Source organism: Helianthus annuus, chromosome 4 (assembly GCF_002127325.2).
Source record: "Helianthus annuus cultivar XRQ/B chromosome 4, HanXRQr2.0-SUNRISE, whole genome shotgun sequence".
NCBI lineage: Eukaryota > Viridiplantae > Streptophyta > Magnoliopsida > Asterales > Asteraceae > Helianthus > Helianthus annuus.
In genome coordinates, this window is record NC_035436.2 from 162692002 (window position 1) to 162714546 (window position 22545).

At 40.3% G+C, this 22545-nt stretch overlaps 1 long non-coding RNA gene across 1 annotated transcript; it reads left to right on the forward strand.

The window, feature by feature from the left end:
- Nucleotides 1-16720: 16720 nt before the first annotated feature.
- On the forward strand, nucleotides 16721-21385 carry LOC118491113. The gene is made up of 3 exons (XR_004890416.1): nucleotides 16721-17159; nucleotides 17283-17412; nucleotides 20838-21385. It is a non-coding gene; the product is annotated as an uncharacterized LOC118491113 (long non-coding RNA).
- Nucleotides 21386-22545: the final 1160 nt, after the last annotated feature.

Below are 22545 nucleotides of genomic sequence, written 5' to 3' on the forward strand. Positions count from 1 at the left end.
TTATGCGACTTTGGTGTTATTATAAGTGTGTGGGCGCCTTACGTGTTACCTGTGCGTGCTTACTTTATGTTATGTGTGGTGATCAATCGAATCGAAGCTCGAAACTCAATCGAACTCAATCGAAATCGAATTATGATGAATGGTAGCGAAAGGATAGTGTGAAATATAGATGCTTGTATGTAGATATAGTGGTTGGGATTAAAAGTAATTTGGATAGGAAACTCTATCGTATTCATATCGTCTTCAATCGAAATCGGAATATCAGAAATCGTCGCACCGAACACTCAAAGCAGGCTGTGAATTGATCAGGCTCCTAGCCGATCGAACCGCCCAGCCGATCGGACAGTCTGTCCGATCGAGCAAGCTGTCCGATCGGGATGCCTGGCCAATCGGCCAGCTCTTTCCCCTTTTGGAAACCTATAAATAGGCCTGTCATTGTCATTCTTTCCACTTTTGGAAACTCTCTGTCCGACTAGCTCGTGTTATTCACTATTTCTCAGATTTCTCTCGATTCAGGTAAGATTTCATCCTAAATCTTATACTTTCTTGATCAATACACACTCCTACACCTTTCTATCTTTCAAATCTGGAATTCTAACTGTGAAATCACCAAGATCTAAGTATTCTAGGATGATGTCATCATGGTGTTCTTCAAGAACTTCATGTTTTGGCCTCAATCCACCAAGAATCACTTGGATCTAACCGATTTCCACATAAACAAACTAAGATCTATCACAGATCTGAACATTTATATGGTGTGAAGGATTGAAAGGAGGAATTTCCAACTTTCTTTCAACTCTTTTACACTCAATGCCTTCAAACCGGTAGAAACGGAGCTTGAGCCAACTCACTAATTATTCTAATGGTTGTGTGGTTCAAGATTTGGATTCTATCTACGAGGTTCACCGATTTCGGGTTAAACGTTAAACTACCGTTCCGAAACGTTCACAGGTCGGACGTGGGTGATTCCTGTCCGAGCAGGGGAAACAAGTAAGAACGAAGGTGCCATGGTTCAGCTCATTGTCAAAATACCTCGATATAACGTCAAACAATCAGAACAGCCAAGTGTTAGACGAACAGGCCGACCAGGTCAGAATGCTGACCGATCGAACAGGCTGTTCGAACAAACAGCCCAACTGATCGGATATGTCAGCCGATCGACCAGGCCAGCCGATCGGCTAGCACATGGCCCCACTCTTTAACAATTTCATGAAGTATAGTATTGAACGAAGTGATGTTCAATCGAACGACTGTTTGGTAACATTACTCTTCGAATCATGAGATACTATGCTTCAACCCTTAATCGATTTTCAACTCGTTCGACGTATTGGAGTGCCACTCGATCGAACATGCCATCCGATCAGGTGACATCCCACTGAGGACCCATTTTGAAGTACCTAACCGATCGGTTAAGCCGGCCGATCGAACAGGCCGTTCGATCGATCGACCTGAAAGGTAAGGATACTTCAGTGTTCTCTAATACTACAACGAAAACTTCAAAAGGACAAGCCATCATACACAAACACATCCTACTCAAAGGAAGAAACAATCCACTCAAACAGTCCAACCGATCGAGCCTACCGACCGATCGAACAGGCTGTCCAAACGGAGTGTCTAACCTAACGAATAACCCGTTCGATCGAACCTACAGTTCGATCGACCAGGCTGTTCAACCCATCAACACTTGTTTCCATTTTACGCGTTACTCATCATTATTCCATCGAACTATTCAGGCTAACCCTACTCTCAAGCGCTCCCTTCAATCCATCAATCGCTGTGAGTATACTCGAACCCTTTTTGCTTTAGCACTTTTGGGTGTTACATACGTTACTTATCTAAATCACAATCGAACACACTACACAATTACTTTAACACTAACCATTCTGCATGTATTACGTGACTAAATGAATACTTGTTGTTATGTTTACACGTGGGATGCTGTCTACCTGCCTTAACGACGATAGTACTATACTTTGGACTCAGCACCCGTTCACACGGGGGTTGTTAAGGACAATTACTTGCATGGATTACGGTGGTAATCATGTATTGCGAACTGCCTCGGGCAGTCAACCCGCAGTCATTGGTATCGATAGATCCATGTCGATAATTAACATGCTTCGTTTTCCTCTGTGTACGTGCTGGTTATGCGTAAACTATTTCGAACTCTATATGCTATATCAAACTTGTATGCTCACCTTTACATTTTATGTATTGACTTTATTTTAACGTATGTGACAGGCAATTAGGATGCTTATCTGCTAGGAAGGCGAGCTTAGAATAAGCGTCTAGAGCATAGTTGTCTGTAGATCTTGCAGATCGAGTCTCTAGAGGCAATTGAACAATTATATTATTTATATTTGAATATGAGTTGTCGGAACAGAACATTTGACTAGTTGTTATCTGTAATAATTTGTTTTACTATTTGGGGTATGGTATGGGACGTATTAATTAAACTAAATAGTAATGATAGTTGTTGTGGAAACTTCTGAACAATCTGTTTCGCTCAGTGCCATGCCCCGATGATTCCGCCATCGGTTGGGGTGTGACAGATTGGTATCAGAGCCATAACTATAGGGAATTAGGCTAGACACGACCTAGTCCGGGTTGCTGTCCTAGAGACCTAGACTATAGTTAGGAACCAACAGACCAAAGCTTATGTGCTATACCCAGCTATTTCTCATTATCATTGCACTCGAATTTTCAAATAGAATCAAGCGATTTAGTCAGGATTAGGTGTGAAAACCGCAAACTCTCGGCTAAATTGCTTGGTCAATGCTGATTTTATCAATTCATCAATGATTTCTTCATTAATTTTTCAAAACCAATAAGGAGAATTATACCAAATCAGGAGTGACATCCATATTTTGATGAATAATCTCCTCAATTTTTACTAAAACAAGGAAGAAGTTGCTAAGCTAGGGGTGAAACCCTAACCTTGACAACTTGTTCCGAATTTTTATTTTTCTCACCAAGGCCTCGACGGACTCCAGCGACCTGAACTCACAGTATGACCTAGGGAATGCGTGCTGCATGCCCAAGAAACGAGGCAGAGACACGATCCCGAAAGTCGAAATGTGACGAAAAGTCTATTGTGAATAGTCGAATCGCTTTGGGGAGTCAACGTCTAATAGCCGCAGACAATCTATTTCTCGATTTTATGTGTTTCGATTCTGAGCCCGCAATTGCCTACTCTGATCATTCGTCAATTTTATATGTTTTATGTGTATATATCTGTTTATGTGTTTGAATTTTTGGAGGATTATTCGATTTTTGCTATCACTTCGATCACACGCACGACTCGCATTGCTATTCTATCTCAAGACGCTTACAAGTCGCTGCAGTTTTAGACAATATTATGCTATCATACACGATTATAATATACTACTCGACACGCTATACGACTATACGATGCTACTCGATATGCTAATCGCGACCGAACATACGAACGACACGTGAGCTTTGAATGATAGGTTTCTGTATTCTGACTGCATCTGTGATTAAATGCCTATGTACTTATGTGCTTCTGTGATTCTGTGCTCTATGTGCTTTTGTGCTTCTATGATTACGTGAATCTGTTGTTTTGTGCCTATGTGTTTATGTGATTCATTCCTTATCGTGTTCCTGAGCTTTAGTAAGTAGTAGACGTGTGAGGTGAGATTCGATTTGTTATGCCTGAGACCTACGACGATGTCTGTTGCAGACCATGTCGTCATCTGGACACCGAACCCCTCTTACCCGCCAAGAAAAGAGAGACAAGCGTCTCGCTGCTATCATCGCCAAGCAATTGGCAAAAGCTGTGAGCGAGGTGTATGAAAACGTCAGCAAATCGTCTAAGGAGTCGCGAACCGGAGCTCCTAAAGATGCTAACAAGACTGTTTTCAGCTTCAAACGGTTCAAGGCATGCGGACCAAAAGAATTCACCGGGGAAGATGGCCCTCGCTTCAAGCAGCTTAGCATTATCTGTCCCGATCAAGTCAAGACGCCATACATGGCCATCAAGAAGTACATTCGAGCTCTACCTGATTGTGTTGCCGACTTTGTTCACGCCGCCAAGACATCATCAATTGAGGAGACCTACTTGCTTGCCGCCGAGATCAATGACAAGCGGGTAAAGTCTGGTTTCTGGGATAAGCCATCCAAGTCTCTGCATCAAGCTACTACTGCACCAACCGCCGACTCCACTACTCAGCCATCCAAGTCATCACGCCGAAAGAAGAAGCACAACAACAGCAGCTCCAGCAACAAGAACTGTGCCGTCACAACAACTATAGCCCCTCTGCAAGCCGTACAGGCTCAGCAGCAGTCGCATCACCGACCAGCTCCAGTGACCAATGCACTGCCAGCAAAGCGTGCTTACACAGGTCCCCACCCGCTCTGCCCGACATGCTCATATCATCATCCGGTGGGAATCGCCTGTCGTTTTTGCGCTCACTGCAATCTCTATGGTCATTTCACTGCGAACTGTCGCTATGGTCCCCGAAACACCGCAGCTCCTGCCGCCGCTCATCAAGCTCTACTCCCAGCCCCTCAAGGCCAACCCGCAGCTCAAGCACCCGCGGTCAATGCTCGAGTCTGCTTTGCATGTGGTGATCCTAACCATTTTGCAAACATGTGCCCAAACAGGGTTGTGAAACAAGAACCCCAGCAGCAGCAGCCTCAGCAGCAGCAGCATGCAGCTCGTGCCAGAACCTTCAACATCAACGCCCGTTAAGCCCAGGCTGACAACAACGTGGTTAATGGTACGTTCCTTGTGAATGGTATTTATGCATCATGTTTGTTTGATACTGGAGCCGATAACTGCTTTGTGTCGTTTGAATTCGAGAAGCTCCTTAGTCGTAAGCGTTCTTATCTCCCCTCGTCATTCGAAGTTGAAGTTGCTACAGGAAGAACTGTCGCCGTTAACTCGGTTCTCTGTGATTGTACTCTCGAGCTCAACAATCACATCTTTCCAATCGACCTTATTCCGATGCAGCTCGGAAGTTTCGACGTCATAATAGGCATGGACTTTCTTCGCGAAAACCATGCTGAAGTTGTGTGTTTTGATAAAATGATTTGATTCTCGCTCGCGAATGGTGATCTATTATGTGTGTACGGTGTAACAGCTTCAAAAGGTCTCAAGCTCATGTCATGCATCCAAGCTAGCAAATATCTCCGCAAGGAATACAGAGCTTTCTTGGCCAACATTGTAGTAGCAGAGAAGGAAAAGAAAAGGAAGGCCGAAGTCAAAGACGTTCCAGTGGTTCGTGAATTTCCTCAGGTGTTCCCTGATGATCTTCCTGGACTACCGCCAAGTCGTGATATCGACTTTCATATCGACCTCATTCCTGGAGCTAATCCCGTAGCCAAAGCTCCTTATCGACTCGCTCCATCCGAAATGAGGGAACTTTCGAACCAACTCCAGGAATTACTTGAAAAAGGCTTTATTCGCCCGAGCCCCTATCCCTGGGGCGCGCCAGTCCTTTTCGTTAAAAAGAAGGATGGGTCGTTCAGGATGTGCATCGACTATCGGGAGTTGAATAAGTTAACCATCAAGAACCGATATCCTCTACCTCGAATCGATGACTTGTTTGATCAGCTGCAAGGTGCTAAGTGTTTCTCGAAGATCGATCTACGTTCAGGCTATCATCAATTGCGCATTCAAGAGGAAGACATAACTAAAACCGCTTTTCGCACTCGATGCAGCCACTATGAATTCGTTGTTATGCCATTTGGTTTAACCAACGCACCCGCGGTTTTCATGGATCTGTTGAATCGCGTGTATAAGCCATTTCTAGACCGTTTCGTTATCGTGTTCATCGATGATGTCTTGATCTATTCTAAGTCGAAAATCGGACACGCGTAACATCTACGTTTGGTTCTCGAGCTACTACAGGGGAATCAACTCTACGCCAAGTTCTCCAAGTGCGAATTCTGGCTGGAGGAGGTTCAGTTTCTGGGTCACATCGTTAATAGTCAAGGTATTCATGTCGATCCCGCGAAGATTGAAGCAGTTAAGAGCTGGATTACGCCTAAAAACCCGTCTGAAATTCGTTCTTTTTTCGGACTAGCGGGCTATTATCGACGATTTATCGAAGGATTCTCTAAAATCGCTGTGCCGCTTACCGCCCTTACCCATAAAGACAAGCCTTTTGTTTGGGGAACTGAACAAGAATCTGCTTTTCAAACCCTCAAGCATATGCTTTGCAATGCTCCTGTTCTCACGTTGCCCGACGGAAACAACGATTTCATTGTCTATTGTGATGCTTCCAACCTTGGTCTTGGCTGTGTTCTCATGCAACGGGACAAGGTTATAGCTTACGCATCTCGTCAACTAAAAATCCACGAGAAGAACTATACAACCCATGATCTCGAGCTAGGCGCAGTTGTTTTTGCATTGAAGATTTGGCGACATTACCTGTATTGTACTATTTGTACGATCTTCACCGATCACAGGAGTTTACAACACATCTTTAATCAGAAAGAACTTAACATGTGTCAACGCCGATGGGTAGAACTTCTTAACGATTATGACTGTGAGATTCGTTATCACCCAGGCAAGGCAAATGTTGTTGCCGACGTGCTCAGCAGACGGAGTTATTTGCTCAGTATTCGCAATACCCAAGCCCAGCATGATCTCGAAACCCTCATCCGCGAACCCAGCATGCTTATTTTAATGAACGCACTTTGAAGAAAGAGAGGATCTATCACGATGGAGCTCAGCTGGTAAGCAAAGCAAATGGGATTTTCTATTATCTGGACCGAATTTGGATCCCTAAGCGGACCGATTTGCGAAAGATTATAATGAACAAAGCCCACAAATCCTGATATTCTATTCATCCCGGTGCCGATAAAATGTACCAGGATCTTCGCTACAAGTACTGGTGGCCGGGCATGAAACGGGATATTGCTCTCTATGTTGGAAGTTGCCTAACTTGTGCGAGAGTTAAGGCCGAACATCAACGACCTTCTGGCTTACTCGAACAACCGCCGATCCCTATATGGAAGCGGGAGAGTATAGCTATGGATTTCATAACCAAACCTACGCCCACGCCATCAGGTCACGACAGCTTTTGGGTTATAGTTGATCGTCTGACCAAATCAGCCCACTTTTTGCCAATACGGGAAGACTACAATGTAGAACGACTAGCCCGAATCTACACCGACGAGATCATTTGTAATCATGGTACGCTTCGTGATATCATTTCAGACCGTGACGCTCGGTTTACTTCGCGATTGTGGGAAACGTTTCAAGCAGCTCTAGGAACGTCGCTTAACCTAAGTACCGCATTCCACCCTCAAACCGACGGACAGACTGAAAGAACAATCCGTACTCTTGAAGACATGCTCCGCGCATGTGTCATAGACTTCGGTGGTAGTTGGAACAAATACCTACCGTTAGTCGAATTCTCGTACAACAACAGCTATCATGCCAGCATACAAATGGCACCATTCGAGGCCTTATATGGACGAAGATGTCGTTCACCTATTGTGTGGCACGAGATCCGTCATCCGCAACTAACTGGTCCCGAGCTACTACAAGAGACGACTGACAAAATCCTCCAGATTTGAGACAACTTGTCGAAAGCCAGGGATAGACAGAAAACTTATGCCGATAGAAGACGCAAACCCCTTGAATTTGACGCTGGCGACTACGTACTCCTAAAGGTATCACCTTGGAAGGGTGTGGTCAGATTCGGCAAGAAAGGGAAACTAGCGCCTCGATATGTTGGACCTTTTAAGATTCTGGAAAGGATCGGCAAAGTCGCCTACAGACTCGAACTACTGGAGGAACTTAGTAACGTCCACCCGACTTTCCATGTGTCAAACCTCCGAAAATGCCTAGCTGATCATGATCTAATTGTACCTCTCGACGACCTTCAAGTCAATGAAACGCTGCATTTCGTAGAAAAGCCTGTCGAAATCATGGATCGCCAAACCAAGCAACTCAGACGCTCGCGCATCCCTATCGTGAAAGTCCGATGGAAAGGCAAACGAGGCGCGGAGTTTACTTGGGAACTCGAAAGCGACATGAAGGCTAAGTACCCGCAGTTGTTTAAATGAAGATCTGAAGCGAGAAATTGGTAAGATCATTCACGGTGCGGTGTAGCTTTCAGCCTAATTTCGGAACGAAATTCCTTAAACAAGGGGAGGCTGTAACACCCCGTGTTTTCAAATGTCAAAGTCAAAGTCAAAGTCCAAGTCAAGTTTGATTTCTTTGACTGTAATTAGTCTATTTTATGTTTTATTATTTGTATTATGTGGAGTAAGTGTTGTTAATCAAAGGAATCAAAGTAATCGAATGTTTAATCGACGCGAAACGCTTTACGACTGTGAAATGTTTAACCAACAGACCAAAGCTTATGTGCTATACCCAGCTATTTCTCGCTATCACTGCACTCGAATTTTCAAATAGAATCAAGCGATTTAGTCAGGATTAGGTGTGAAAACCGCAAACTCTTGGCTAAATTGCTTGGTCAATGCTGATTTTATCAATTCATCAATGATTTCTTCATTAATTTTTCAAAACCAACGAGGAGAATTATACCAAATCAGGAGTGAAATCCATATTTTGATGAATAATCTCCTCAAATTTTACTAAAACAAGGAAGAAGTTGCTAAGCTAGGGGTGAAACCCTAACCTTGACAACTTGTTCCGGATTTTTATTTTTCTCACCAAGGCCTCGACGGACTCTAAAGATCTGAACTCACGAGTATGACCTAGGGAATGCGTGCTGCATGCCCAAGAAACGAGGCAGAGACACGATCCCGAAAGTCAAAATGTGACGAAAAGTCTATTGTGAATAGTCGAATCGCTTTGGGTAGTCAACGTTTAATAGCCGCAGACAATCTATTTCTCGATTTTATGTGTTTCGATTCTGAGCCCGCAATTGCCTACTCTGATCATTCGTCAATTTTATATGTTTTATTGTATATATCTGTTTATGTATTTGAATTTTTTGAGGATTATTCGATTTTTGCTATCACTTCGATCGACACGCACGACTCCCATTGCTATTCTATCTCAAGACGCTTACAAGTCGCTGCAGTTTTAGACAATATTATGCTATGATACACGATTATACCATACTACTCGACACGCTATACGACTATACGATGCTACTCGATATGCTAATCGCGACCGAACATACGAACGACACGCGAGCTTTGAATGATAGGTTTCTGTATTCTGACTGCATCTGTGATTAAATGCCTATGTGCTTATGTGCTTCTGTGATTCTGTGCTCTATGTGCTTCTGTGCTTCTATGATTACGTGAATCTGTGGTTTTGTGCCTATGTGTTTATGTGATTCATGCCTTATCGTGTTCCTGAGCTTTAGTAAGTAGTAGACGTGTGAGGTGAGATTCGATTTGTTGTGTCTGAGACCTACGACGATGTCTGTTGCAGAGCATGTCGTCATCTGGACACCGAACCCCTCTTACCCGCCAAGAAAAGAGAGACAAGCGTCTCGCTGCTATCATCGCCAAGCAAGTGGCAAAAGCTGTGAGCGAGGTGCATGAAACGTCAGCAAATCGTCTGAGGAGTCGTGAACCGGAGCTCCTAAAGATGCTAACAAGACTGTTTTCAGCTTCAAACAGTTCAAGGCATGCGGACCAAAAGAATTCACCGGGGAAGATGGCCCTACCGCCATGTTTCAATGGTTTGATTCGGTTGAAGTCACTCTGCGCCAAAGCGGCTGTCCTGAAAATCTCCGTACCCTCAATGCGACCGGTGTCTTCCAGTCCCGAGCTCTAGACTGGTGGACGGCCGAACGAAACAAACGCGGGAATGATGCAGCTTATGAGCTGACTTGGGAAGAGCTGAAGGCCATCATGATGGACGAATTCTGCCTTCCCCATGAACGCCAAAAGCTGGAGGACGAGTTTTGGAACATCAAGCAGAAGGACAGAGACAACGCTGCCTTGACTGCTCGCTTCAAGCAGCTTAGCATTATCTGTCCCGATCAAGTCAAGACGCCATACATGGCCATCAAGAAGTACATTCGAGCTCTACCTGATTGTGTTGCCGACTTTGTTCACGCCGCCAAGACATCCATCAATTGAGGAGACCTACTTGCTTGCCTCCGAGATCAATGACAAGCGGGTTAAGTCCGGTTTCTGGGATAAGCCATCCAAGTCTCTGCATCAAGCTACTACTGCACCAACCGCCGACTCCACTACTCAGCCATCTAAGTCATCACGCCGAAAGAAAAAGCATAACAACAGCATCTCCAGCAACAAGAACTGTGCCGTCACAACAACTGCTGCCCCTCTGCAAGCCGTGCAGGCTCAGCAGCAGTCACATCACCGACCAGATCCAGTGACCAATGCACCGCCAGCAAAGCGTGCTTACACAGGTCCCCACCCGCTCTGCCCGACATGCTCGTATCATCATCCGGTGGGAATCGCCTGTCGTTTTTGCGCTTACTGCAATCTCTACGGTCATTTCAATTCGAACTGTCGCTATGGTCCCCGAAACACCGCAGCTCCTGCCGCCGCTCATCAACCGCCGATCCCTATATGGAAGTGGGAGAGTATAGCTATGGATTTCATAACCAAACTTCCACCCACGCCATCAGGTCACGACAGCATTTGGGTTATAGTTGATCGTCTGACCAAATCAGCCCACTTTTTTGCCAATAGGGGAAGACTACAAGGTAGAACGACTAGCCCGAATCTACACCGACGAGATCATTTGTAATCATGGTACGCCTCGTGACATCATTTCAGACCGTGACGCTCGGTTTACTTCGCGATTGTGGGAAACGTTTCAAGCACCTCTCGGTACGTCGCTTAACCTAAGTACCGCATTCCACCCTCAAACCGACGGACAGACTGAAAGAACAATCCGTACTCTTGAAGACATGCTCCGCGCATGTGTCATAGACTTCGGTGGTAGTTGGAACAGATACCTACCGTTAGTCGAATTCTCGTACAACAACAGCTATCATGCCAGCATACAAATGGCACCATTCGAGGCCTTATATGGAAGATGTCGTTCACCTATTGTGTGGCACGAGATCGGTCATTCGCAACTAACTGGTCCCGAGCTACTACAAGAGACGACTGACAAAATCCTCCAGATTCGAGACAACTTGTCGAAAGCCAGGGATAGACAGAAAAGTTACACCGATAGAAGACGCAAACCCCTTGAATTTGACGTTGGCGACTACGTACTCCTAAAGGTGTCACCTTGGAAGGGTGTGGTCAGATTCGGCAAGAAAGGGAAACTAGCGCCTCGATATGTTGGACCTTTTAAGATTCTGGAAAGGATCGACAAAGTCGCCTACAGACTCGAACTACTGGAGGAACTTAGTAACGTCCACCCGACTTTCCATGTGTCAAACCTCCGAAAATGCCTAGCTGATCATGATCTGATTGTACCTCTCAACGACCTTCAAGTCAATGAAACGCTGCATTTCGTAGAAAAGCCTGTCGAAATCATGGATCGCCAAACCAAGCATCTCAGACACTCGCGCATCCCTATCGTGAAAGTCCGATGGGAAGGCAAACGAGGTGCGGAGTTTACTTGGGAACTCGAAAGCGACATGAAGGCTAAGTACCCGCAGTTGTTTAAATGAAGATCTGAAGCGAGAAATTGGTAAGATCATTCACGGTGCTGTGCAGCTTTCAGCCTAATTTCGGGACGAAATTCCCTAAACAAGGGGAGAATGTAACACCCCGTGTTTTCAAATGTCAAAGTCAAAGTCAAAGTCCAAGTCAAGTTTGATTTCTTTGACTGTAATTAGTCTATTTTATGTTTTATTATTTGTATTATGTGGAGTAAGTGTTAGACGAACAGGCCGACCAGGTCAGAATGCTGACCGATCGAACAGGCGAACGAATAGCCCAACCGATCGGACATGTCAGCCGATCGACCAGGCCAGCCGATCGGCTAGAACATGGCCCCACTCTTTAACAATTTCATGAAGTATAGTATTGAACGAAGTGATGTTCGATCGAACGACTGTTTGGTAACATTACTCTTCGAGTCATGAGATACTATGCTTCAGCCCTTAATCGATTTTCAACTCGTTCGACGTATTGGAGTGCCACCCGATCGAACATGCCGTCCGATCAGGTGACATCCCACTGAGGACCCATTCTGAAGTACCTAACCGATCGGTTAAGCCGACCGATCGAACAGGCCGTTCGATCGATCGACCTGAAAGGTAAGGACACTTTAGTGTTCTCTAATACTACAACGAAAACTTCAAAAGGACAAGCCATCATACACAAACACATCCTACTCAAAGGAAGAAACAATCCACTCGAGCAGTCCAACCGATCGAGCCTACCGGCCGATCGAACAGGCTGTCCGAACGGACTGTCTAACCGAACGAACAACCCGTTCGATCGAACCTATAGTTCGATCGACCAGGCTGTTCGGCCCATCAACACTTGTTTCCATTTTACGCGTTACTCATCATTATGCTATCGAACTATTCAGGCTAACCCTACTCTCAAGCGCTCCCTTCAATCCATCAATCGCTGTGAGTATACTCGAACCCTTTTTGCTTTTGCACTTTTGGGTGTTACATACGTTACTTATCTAAATCACAATCGAACACACTACACAATTACTTTAACGCTAACTGTTCTGCATGTATTACGTGACTAAATGAATGCTTGTTGTTATGTTTACACGTGGAATGCTGTCTACCTGCCTTAACGACGATAGTACTATAGTTTGGACTCAGCACCCGTTCACACGGGGGTTGTTAAGGACAATTACTTGCATGGATTACGGTGGTAATCATGTATTGCGAACTGCCTCGGGCAGTCAACCCGCAGTCATTGGTATCGATAGATCCATGTCGATAATTAACATGCTTCGTTTTCCTCTATGTACGTGCTGGTTATACGTAAACTATTTCGAACTCTATATGCTATATCAAACTTGTATGCTCACCTTTATATTTTATGTATTGACTTTATTTTAACGTATGTGACATGCAATTAGGATGCTTATATGCTAGGAAGGCGAGCTTAGAATAAGCGTCTAGAGCATAGTTGTCTGTAGATCTTGCAGATCAAGTCTCTAGAGGCAATTGAACAATTATATTATTTATATTTGAATCTGAGTTGTCGGAACAGAACATTTGACTAGTTGTTATCTGTAATATTTTGTTTTACTATTTGGGGTACGGTATGGGACGTATTAATTAAACTAAATAGTAATGATAGTTGTTGTGGAAACTTCTGGACAATCTGTTTCGCTCAGTGCCATGCCCCGATGATTTCGCCATCGGTTGGGGTGTGACACTAACTTTTCAACTTTAATCGCCAGATGGGATCTAGGTACATCTCCCACTATGCGGTAATTTATGATTCATATGTGATATGTTGACACTTGGATTCTTGTTAATAAGACAACTTGTTTGTGGTTGAGGTGGAGGGTGTGGGGGAAGGTTGGTCCAAACGCAGAATACCAAAGAACCAAACTGATACTGGACCAAACCAACTATGTTGGGTACTTGGGTTCGGTTCTATGTCTTTCTTAAAAAATAATGGATTCTAGTTCAGTTTCAAATGTACAGAAGTTCCATGTAGTTTTATAATAACCTAAACACAAACATGAACCAGTTAAGATGTTGGAAAGCAAAAGTATCTTCTCATTGATGTTTTAAAATTCCACTTTGAGTCATTCAATGACACACTTGTGTAGTTTTTTTTTAATGGCAGCACAGAACTTTATTACTCAAAACAAAAAAGCCCATAGCAAGATGCTATAATAGCCAAATACAGTACATCAAGATTTAGCAAAAAAACAAACATCAAGACTTACACCAACATAAAACAATCAACTTAACTACACCATGAAAAATACACCCAACTCTCCCAAGAATTCAATTGTACCTTCGATTTATGCTTCATCCATTGATATGATTCTTCTTTTATTTCTTCAATCATTTTAAAAACTTCGCCATTTCTTCCTTGAAATACCTTTTCGTTCCGTTTTTTCCAAATGATCCAAGTTGTCAGCAGGAAAATAGCATGCACCGCCTTTTTTCTTTTCTTCGGCCAGCTTCGCTCCTCGAGTGCATTGAATATTTCCCCTAATATCTCCTGCTGTATGATTGTTGGTGCCTTAACCCATGAACCAATTTGTTCCCATACTCCTTTTGCCTCTTGAAGGGGTAAGGTCCCAAAAACCTCATAAAAAGGATTTGAGACCATACCACAAACTGGCCTTTCAACCTTTTAACCTTGCGCGGCCGCGCATTGGTCTTACAAAAGGGAGAAAGTAATCAACAATTTATAGTCGCGCGCCCAAAGGAAAGCATAAAATCCTTGCGCCTTCTTCCATTAGCAAAGGATTGAAATCCTAAAGATCAATACTTCCGCCCAAATATCCAAACTTGGTTATTATTTTGCCCAAACTTGGGATTTACATATCTGTGTCCACACAGTAAGGTGTCACACCAGATTACAGCAGTAATCTTCTAGAAAGAATATGATCGTACACCACCCAGACGGTTACAACCGTCTGGACACGTGTCATTACCACAGGCATCCCTGAAACCACAACGAAAGCATGCAATTGGAGAATAATCTCCACTTAATCACTTTCCACGTGGCAATCCCCCAGCCTTAGATCAAACCACGATCCGTGTGCATTCACATTGGATCAAGGCAACTTGACGTGGGATCAAAGAATTTAACGGAAGAAAATATAACCGCTACGGCGTTAGCATCTTCCGTCATCTTTTCAATAACAGATTTTCCCTCCCAAACTCCCGGTTATAAATACGAGAACTGTTCAGGTATAAACTCAGATCACACTCACTTATCAAATACTTTCTCTTCTCCATTACCAATACTTATTCTCACACCGGAGTCGGGTCAAGGAGAGAACCCTCTTCTCCCCTTGGCGAGGCTAACGGTGCTCTTTTTTGCAGAATCACCGGAGACGAAGCTCGGCAGCAACTGAATCAACCGAGAGAGAGCTAACCCTTTTATGCGGATTCAAACCCCCTAGATATTTCGGTTTCGACCATTTATCTAGTGCTTCTTCACCTCTCTACACTTAACAAGAACATGGTCCGGTGTCTCTTCTTCACGATCACATATTCTGCATATACCCAGTGGTATCGGTACCCCTTTTTCTCTTAATTGAGTTGTTGTCGGTATCCTCCCTTTCAGAGCTCTCCATACGAACATGCTACGTTTCTGTGCTGCCCAATTGTTCCAAAAATAATTGTCTGCTACTTCGTTTAAATTTATGTTCCTTTCCAACGTAGTTCGTACACTTTTAACCGAGAAACTTTGATCACTTCCTTCCGCCAACCTAAACAGGTTTAGGATACCCAATAATTCCTCAGCTTGTTGTCTTTCATCTTCTGTTGTAGGAATTCTCGACCAAGCCCAATCCCATATAATACCCCCATTAAATCGTCTGTAACATTCTTCTATTTTAGCTCTTTTAGTTTTTTACGAGATCATAAAGTAAAGGAAACCTTTCTCTCAATGGAACTTCTCCAATCCACACATCAATCCAGAACATCATTTTATCACCGACGCCTACTTTACTTGTGAGATTTTTTTCGATTACCGCTCCCCTCTTGATCATGTCTTTTCTAACTTCCACAATTGTTTTCCAGACCCCTGTGTAATCGGTTTTCAGTGGGACCGCTGTAATTCTTCTCTTATTTTTATGGATTGTACCTATTAATTTTGCCCAAAACTGTTGCGGTACCGTTTTTAACCGCCACCACCATTTAACCAATAACGCTAGGTTTAAGTCCCTAATACTTCCTATACCCAACCCCCCAAACTTCTTGGATGCTACAATTTTTTCTCATTTAATCCATCTCATCTTTCTCGTGTTATTTCCCCCCATAGAAATTTTCTCGAAATTCCTTTTAAAACTTTTATTATTGCAACCGGACATTTATACAAAGAAAGATAGTAATTAGGTAAGTTGAGTGGTAGATAGTGGGATGAAATGCTGACCACATCACATGTATAGGTTAACTTCTGTGTATATATATTTTTGTTAAATGACCATGTGTGCAAATTAAAATTTGTAATTTTGTTTGTCCTGGAACTCTGGCATGTCTAGCATGTGGTACAGTTGGCACAATAAATATCTTTTTTTCCACCATGTATTCCCTTAGTCAAAGGGATATATTATATTTTAATGACATTTCTTAGTAGTGATGTTTAGGGACCTACAACTTAGAAAATTGAAGTTATCCAGAAAAGGTAAGATGGATATGGTCTGGGAGGTTGGGTGAGATTAACGGTAATTAATAAAAAAATTTTTATAGTTTTTGTAGAATAATAGTTAAGTTATACGTAACATGTTTTGTTTTGTAAATGTACTGTTTAGCGTTTACAGATTGGGCTATGTGATTTAGGTATTTGGGTCACTATTCACCTGCTTGGAAGTTTTATCATTGGGAAATGAAAGGTGTTTCCGTGAGGATTGGAATTAGGACCAAAAGACCTCACTAATAACCAGATACGAGAATACTCATTCGACCCGTTTACTTATAAATGGGTCATGTTTAACTTGTTCACTTATAAGTCGGTCAATTTTGGCCTATTAACTTATAAATTGGTCAATCATTGACACACGTGAAACATCTTGGACGATTTGTAGTTTTATGTTCTCCCTTTACTTTTTATTTAGTTTTATGTAAATTTTTTTTCATCTTTGTTTTATATGATTGATTGACTTTCTTGGCAGTAATTACATATGGTCTTGGAGATCCCGTTTACTGAATTATCTCTGCGAGTTGATCTTGTTACCGCTTTGTGCACACCTTTTACGCATGCATATTAATACTTCTATTTTACAAGTTGTTGGAGGTATGTCAACCTATATTAGAAACCGCGTTAAAGTTTAGTATAATCTTTGGAGCCTGCCTTGAAGAAACCAACTTCCAACCCTATGACCACAAAACATATGGTGGAAAGGGAGCTTGAATCATTATCACACGTGGACCATCTTGGACAACAGGTATAAACTAATAAACCTATGTAGTTTTATGTTTTCTTTTTTAAATCTTTGTTTAGTTTTATGTTAGTTTTTTTCTTCTTTGTTTCATATAATTATCTTTTTTTTTTACATTTGATTATATATGGGCGTGAGCGGTGAGATCCTTTTTGCTGGATTATATGCGAGTTGATCCTGTTACCATTAAGTTGTGGCTGGGATATTCAACTTTGACTAGGTAATACCTCTGTGTACACACCTTTTACAAATATTACTACTACTTTAGAATTTACAAGTTTTTTGAGTTATGGCAACCTATATTAGGAACTACTTAATTGATAAGTTAGTATAAACTTTGAAGGTTGCGTTTCTCCCGACCCTACTATTACAACTTACTTGGCAGAAAAAGGATCTTAAATCATTGATACACATGGACCATATTGGAAGACATGGGCAAACTCATAAACCTATAACTACATCACCAATGCAAGGTACTAAATAGGGGTGTTCAAAACCGGATATACGAAAATTCGGATATCCGAATTTCGGATATCCGAAAATTTCGGATAGCTAATTTCACTATCCGAATCCGTATCCGAAAATTCGGATATCCGAATTTCGGATATCCGAATTTTCGGATACGGATTCGGATAGTGTAACGGATATCCAAACTTCTAAAAACAAAAACAAAAAAAAATTGTTTCAAGAATCAATCAACCATTTTCCAATATACCAGTACGTGTAAAATGAATATAAATCATCCAATTTGTTAAAATGAATATAAAAATCATACATATAAATCATTCAATCTATATATAAAGTGATTAAATATACAACAATACATGTAAATAGGCTTTAAATTAAAACTAAATACTTTGAAAGACGAAGAACAGAGGTTTAAAAGTGTGAAATCAGAAATTGATTCAGACATGGAATCAAAAAGAAATAAAACATAAATGATACACAAACAGATCATTGTAACAAAAGTCGAACAGAACAAGCAAATCGAGTCACTTTAAACTTTCTAATGAAAACAAATCAGAATTAGAAGGGACTTCGCGACCTCATAGAATTAGCTTCCAATGGAACCCTTCCACTTTGACCTTCGATTGAAACAAATCAGAATGAAACCTATCGACCTTCAATCTTTGATGTTCAACCTTCGACGTTCATTCGTCACTTCGAATCGATGGGAACCCCTTGTGAAATCATGAGGTGGGGCGACAAAGGAAGTAAAAAAGTGAAAATGAGAGCCATTCCTTCAAATGGAAGCCTTAGGGTTTTCAATTTTATTGTTATATATTTAGAATTTAAAAAATAACAAAATCCCAAATTTCGGATATCGGATATCCGAAATATCCGAAAATTTTCAAAATTACTATCCGAATCCGAATCCGAATTTTCGGATATCCGAGATTCGGATATCCGAAATTTCGGATATCCGAAAATTCGGATAATTCGGATTCGGATTTTCGGATAATTCGGATTCGGTTTCGGATTCGGATTGTTAATCAATTGTCACATTTTTCATAAATATACTAAAAAAGTCAATTTTCATTTCAACCCTACAAATATTACTAATACTTACATTTACACATCATCACCACCTTGAATCTACATTTTATTTCTAATACTCAAATTCTTTTTATAATTAATCGATTTTCTATTTTTCGTATTAAAAATATAAATTATTAATTAAATATAGTAAAAAATAATAAACATAGCTAAATTTGAAAATTAGACTTAAAGAATTAAAACTAGAAACAAAATTGAAAATTAAACTTAAAGAATTAAATTAAAATTAAAACTAGAAACAAAACGCAACGCAACGTAAACTAGGAAAAGTGATTTTTTCCTTCTTGCTGTTGAAAATGAATACGGAAAAATATAAAATTATTTTAGTATCCTTTTAGACCATCTACTATAATAAAAGAAACCAACTTTTATATACGTGTCATTTATTGAGGGTAGCCTTAAATCCATATTTATCTTATATTAACTAAATAAATAATAAACTAAGAGTTAATTGCCAACATCGTCCCTGAGGTTTGGGCACGTTTGTCATTTTCGTCCAAAATGACACTTTTGTACCATATTGCCCCCAACGTTTGTAACTTTTTGCCATTTTCATCCAAACCACTAACTTAGTTTATTTTTCTGTTAAATTGAGGATATTTGGATGAAACTGGCAAATATAAAACCACAGGGACGATTTTGGCAATTTACTCGAACCCTTTTTAATTTCTTTTATTTATTTATTTTTGTTATATATATAATAAAAAAGAATATACATGAAGTTTTTTGAAAAAAAAAATTATAGTTTTGTCACATAATTTTTATAAATTTTCATCCAAATCACTAACTCAGTTTATTTTTTCTGTTAAGGTGAAGGATGTTTTAAATTTTATAAATTAAGACAAAAATTAATTTACAGCTTCTTTATATAAATCAGTTTTATAAAGAGAAAACGTCATTGGTGTGCAACACTTAACAATCGATTACAACTTTTAGTATTTATCAGTTGTAGAGATAGAAAAAAATTGTAAAACGTTACATATTTTTTTAATTGTGTTAAGCACTTAGGAAATATGTTGGCACAAATAAAATATTTATTTAATTAAGATAATGAGGGTAACTAACTAATACTTATTCTGAGTGGCTTGAGTAAAGAAACTTTTGGTTCATAGCATTATAATTACAATTTGGTGGGTAATTTTAAGGTTTATAACGATACGTTGTTTGATTGGGGGGAGGGGGGCACTGGCTTCGAATTTAAAAGAGTAGAAGATGAATTACAAACTTGGTACATATGATAAGATTTTTTTGTTTGACATTTTTCAATAAGGTCACCAACATTTTAGTTTTATAAAATTTAGAGGTTTAAGTCGATTTTATTTTTATAAAACTGATCTATATAAAAAAGTAGAAATTAATTTCTGTCTTAGTTTATAAACATCCTTAGCCTTAATAGAAAAATTAACTTAGTTAGTGGTAGGATGAATATTTATAAAAATTATGTGACAAGGCTATTATTTTTTCATATAAAAATTGCATGTATATTCTTTTTATTATATATGTAACAAAATTAATTAAATAAAAGAAATTTAAAAGAGTTTGAGTAAATTGCCAAAATCATCCCTGTGGTTTTATATTTGCCAGTTTCATCCAAATATCCTCAACTTAACAGAAAAAATAAACTAAGTTAATGATTTGGATGAAAATGGCAAAAAGTTACAAACGTTAGGGGCAATTTGATACAAAAGGGTGATTTTGGACGAAAATGGCAAACCTGCCCAAACCTCAAGGACAATTTTGGCAATTAACTCATAAACTAATATTAAATCTTATCATACTTTAATAAAATATTATCCTCAAATCTAAATTGTTAATTTAATATATTTTCAAAACAAATACCTCTCTTTCCTACTTATCTTATATTAAATATATAAATAATAAATTAATATTAAATGTTATCCTAATTTATTAAAAGTATAACTTTTTTTATTATTTGGTATACAAAATTATATTTATTCAACTCGTGTAAACGTGAGGCTTTTAAAAATAATTTTTTTATTATTTACTATTCAAAGTTACATTTATATAACCAATATAATATACGAAGTTTTTAAAGATATAAGTTTTTATCATTTGTTATGTAAAATTAGATTTATTCAACACGTGTAATACACCGGGTTTTTTTAAGGATATAATTTTTTTTATTATTTGGTAGATTTTTCAACCCGACTATACACAGTTTTTTTTTAAGATACGACGTTTTTAGAATTTAATATACAAAATTACATTTATATACTTTGTGTAATACACATGCTTTTTAAAGGTATAACTCTTTTTTAAAGATATAACTTTTATTATTTAATATATAAAATTACATTTATTCAACCCGTGTAATACACAGGGTTCTAATCTAGTTATGGGATAAAGAAAACGTGGCGCACTTCTATCATATGGCCTTCACTTCTATCCTCAATTGTGGCGCATATACAGACGGGCTAAACTTCAAATACAATTCTACTCCAATGCTAATTTTTGTTTGTACATGCCATGTCACCCACCGCTAAGTTATCGGTGCAATGGGTTTGATCTAAAGTTTTATTTTCTCGTTTTACATCTTGGTTTAGTTTTATGTTTAATATTTTTCATCTTTAATATATAAAGGGGAATGCCTCTGCATTGCCATGGGTAGTGATGCGGCGGCAGAAACAATGTGCATCAATCCTTTTATGATATATACGAAAAAAAATCTCTTTTGTTAAGTGATGTCAAATATGATAACCAACATGATGAACAAAGTTTAACTCAAAATGCTTCTATTATGCGTCATGCCATCATGCACCTACAAATGTTAGTTACTTAAGGCTGCTCATTTAATATACATGTATGGTGTATGCTTTTAGGAAATGTTAGGTACTCATTTAAGTCTGCTAATATACATTGTATGGTGTACACTTTTAGGTAAAACACATCAAGTTGAAATGAAGAATTAGAACACCCCTGGATTGGATTTACACATTTATAAAATTATTTATGCATGCAAAATTTGAGGAACTTCTAAACCATGTTTTGACTTCAATCTACACCTTGCACTTTGTATTGTAATTCAGATTTGTAAACTCTTACAAGTCTTGCCACTATCCAATTTGAGAATATAAATGTTGGAAATTTTGTTAGAGGAAAATGATTTTTTCCTAATTTTGGACTAAAAACAAATATAATAAAATGAGCGGGTTTTATGTATTTATTTGTGGGTTTGTGTTCTACGTTGGAAAGGCTTCGCAACGAACTAAACCACGTCCAAAACGGAGCTAAGATGAATGAGATGTCGATGCTCAAAGTTTGGTGTTTGAAACTTGAATGCTGAAATAAGTAGGAAAGTGGCACCTTGTCCCACATAGGATGAGAGATGAAACTTAAAGGGGTATTTAAGTAGGATCTCTCCATCCTTTTTGTTTCATGGAAGCACACACTAGTGTCCTCGCGAAGGGTGCGGAGCACCCTAACTCGCACTCGCACTCGCAGACGCTCGCGCGCGTGGCGTGGGCGATGAGGCGCTTTGATGGCGCACTTTGCACGCTCGCATCGCCGCGAGCCGCTTGAGAGCCGCCTTTGAATTTTTGACCACGCGCGCGTGGTGGAGCATAAGGGTTGCAAGGACCAAGTGGTAGGTGATGCGGCGCATGACGTGAGTGGACGCACCGCGCATGCGGGTGCAAACCTGCGCGCGCACCAGTGTGTCTTGCGCGTGCTCATGCGCGCATGGACCTGAGTGAGTATGGCGCACGCGCGCATGGCAGTGAGCCAAGAGGACGCACCGCGCGTGAGGTTGCAGACCTGCGCGCGCGGCAGTGTGTCTTGCGCGCGCGCGCGGAAGCTTCCTGCTGCAGTTAATGCTAGTGCAGTTATATTCAGCATTTGAAACTGACGAAGTTAATGCGTTTGACTGAGAATTAAATGACGAATTAAAGTGCATTAAAGACGTTTAATGCAGTTTAATTCACCCATTTAATTCGTTTTTCAGTTTCTTCAAGACCTGCAGTATAAATAGGAGGTTCCTATGACAGATTCTACACACCGAAATTCACAAGCTCTCTACAATCTTCTAACTG